This window comes from Silurus meridionalis, chromosome 6 (genome assembly GCF_014805685.1).
Source record: "Silurus meridionalis isolate SWU-2019-XX chromosome 6, ASM1480568v1, whole genome shotgun sequence".
In the NCBI taxonomy this organism is placed as follows: Eukaryota; Metazoa; Chordata; class Actinopteri; order Siluriformes; family Siluridae; genus Silurus; species Silurus meridionalis.
The window spans coordinates 853,278-856,406 of record NC_060889.1 but is presented as its reverse complement, the minus strand read 5'-3'; positions in this window follow the sequence as shown (position 1 = coordinate 856,406).

Sequence of the window (3,129 nt, the reverse complement as noted above, 5' to 3'; positions counted from 1 at the left end):
CATTAGCAAGGACAGCATTAAAAGGGAATTGTGTAACAATAAAACAATACAGTACAGTATATATAAAAAATAAAGAGTGCAACAAAAACTAACACAATACATTACAGTAGGGTTCTGCAAATCCCAGCCTGTAGGGCTACAATACTATGCATTAAATAATAATAGTGTATCCATTTGAGGAATCGGCAAGAACAAACAGCTTGAACCCCCACTTAGTTGGCTTGGCTTTCATGTACTGTGTCCTCCAAGTGTTAGCTTTGCATGCTACCATCCTCTCATCCACGGCTAAATGTCTTCTAGGATGATAAATTGCTTTGCATGTCTTACGGATTGTGTCCATAAACGGTTTCACTCTGAACAGACGGTCATGTTCAGATGTGCCCCTCTTTCTGTTATTTTCTTTGTCTGCATCTGGGTGACTCATGCATACATTCCACGAAATTGTCCTGTATCTGTCCCTTGACATAATTGTTGCTGGAAAGGGAACTGTGAAAATTCTGCTCTGTCGCCAGTAGTCTATGATGGAGGGCAACTTTACCATTGCCATGTAAAATAACAGCCCAATGTAGTGATACATCTCACTCACGGTTACATCTCTCCATTTGTATTTGCGTCCCTTGGCTATTGACTTGGCAGCTTGAGCATTTGTGTTGTGGCACAAAGTTGACACAACACTGTCCGGGAAAAACATTAGACTAATGGAAATAGACTAAAATAGACAAATAGACTAAATGGAGAATGAGAGTCAGAAGACCTCAGTTGAGGTCCAGGTTTATGTGAGGGCAGGAATAGCAGAGTCTGTGGAACTGTGTCGTAATCTGTCTGATCCTTCCATGACATGGTGGACTGTGTGTGCTGCCTTTGCCCTTTTTGGAGCAGGTGCTTGATCACATCTGTTTATGAAACACACACACACACACACACATCACTCATTGTGTCATTGGTAAAGTTGTTTGCATATGTCACACAATGCAATAATGATTCGAACTAAATATAATTTGAGAAAATATAAAATATGTACTTACTCAGGATGATTCTCAGTCGAACTCAAAATGGAGCGACACCTGCATGGCCTGGTGTGAGTTTCCAGTGAAGGCAGGGGTGATGCAGCCACATTCCTAAAAATAATCAAACAATATATTTTAGGATGATGAATACACTTGAACAATATATATTTGTTAGCATGCATTTTACAGCCTATAGGCCTATTTGTTGATGGGCAATAGGACAGATAAATGTTTGTTGATGGGCAATAGACCATAATGCATCTCAGACATTTACACCATCACCATTTACAGCTGAGCAAATAATATTGTCATTGGTAAAGTTGTTTGCATAGGTCATTCAATGCAATAATGATTCAAACTAAATGCAATTTAAGAAAATATAAAATATGTACTTACTCAGGATGATTCTCGGTCGAACTCAAAATGGAGCGACACCTGCGTGGCCTGGTGTGAGTTTCCAGTGAAGGCAGGGGTGATGCAGCTCCTAAAAATAACCAAACAATATATTTTCAGTATTTTGATGAATAACCTTGAACAATATATATTAGTTATCATGCATTGTACATATAGCATTTACACCTCAGCATTCCGGGACATCTCTGCTAGCTAACACTACATAACAGCCTTTCAGGATGATCAGTGACACTAACCAAAACTGAACTGAGGCTAAAATATAACTTTATATAACCTCAACAATATTTAGGGCATACAATTACAAACAGTTAATGTTACAAATGAGCAGATATTGGCGGATTTTTGTGTAACATTAAAAGGCAATGCTGACAAAAGCTAGGCAGAGATGTCTACAAACAATATGAGTTTATATGATCAGAATGTAAGACTAAATAACTTACTCATCGTAGCAACTTGCTGGAAAGTCCTCGCTCTTCAAAATGCAAACGCTCCTCGTCGGAATCGCAATCTTCTTCAGATGAAAAGGAAAATTCTCTGGCATTGTTTTATGCCACTGTCCGGAGGGCGTGTGTGTGTGTGACTCAACGTGTAAACTGTTTTACCTGTGAATAGCGGGGGCGGTCCGGTCGGGGTCGCAGCTCATTATCAGATAATGAGCTGCGGTGGAAAATCTGTGCCTCTACTTGGTTTCACATGATTTATATTAATTGGAAACATATGTTTTTTTTATTTCACCGACTTATTCTAAAACTACACATTTTAAGCTGTCTAAAGATATATTTTTTTTATTTCCGTGTGTCAGCTATTGGCCGAGTTTCAGCGCTTTTTGATGACGTTTTGCTAAACAAAGTTTACGCAGACAAAGGCGACAGATGGCGCACCCTGAATATTTTATTCATTTAAAAAAATACAACGTTTTGTTTATATAGTGAGCATACACAAATGAAAGTAGACCCTTTACAGATTTAAATGATGTATTACTTTGACATTTTGATCAAATATGACCGAGCAGTTTCAGCTCTTTTGCTGGCATCTGAAAAAAAGCACGCTTACGCCCGGCAATTCAGACTCAGAGGGTTAATAAAAGTGTATAAAGTAGTGTGTAGAAGTGTGTAGGATTTTGGAGGCCAAATGGAACGGATAAGAGGAGTCCTGTGTGAAAACCTGAACGCGAAAACATTGGATCCGCTGGTGTGATTTGAGAGTACTCGGTGAGTAAAACTCTTCCCACACTGTTTACAATAACACAGCTTCTCTCCTGTGTGGATACGCTGGTGTATTCTAAAATTACTCTGTTGAGTAAAACTCTTCTCACACTGATCACAGTGATACGGCTTCACTCCTGTGTGGATACGCTGGAGTAATTTGAGATGACTCGGGTGAGTAAAACTCTTCCCACACTGTTCACAGTGATACGGCTTCACTCCTGTGTGGACACTTTGGTGCGATTTGAGATGACCCTGTTGAGTAAAACTCTTCCCACACTGATCACAGTGATAAGGCTTCTCTCCTGTGTGGATACGTTGGTGACTTTTCAGAACAGCAATTTTAGTAAAACTCTTCCCACAATCTGAGCAGTGATGCATCTGGAAAACAATATAAAATGATTCAATATAGTTTAATAATTTTAGATTTGGTCTTGCATGTTATCAGAAATGTCTGCTATAGTAATCTGATATGGTTTGAAATAAGTTAAATGAGAGGTATT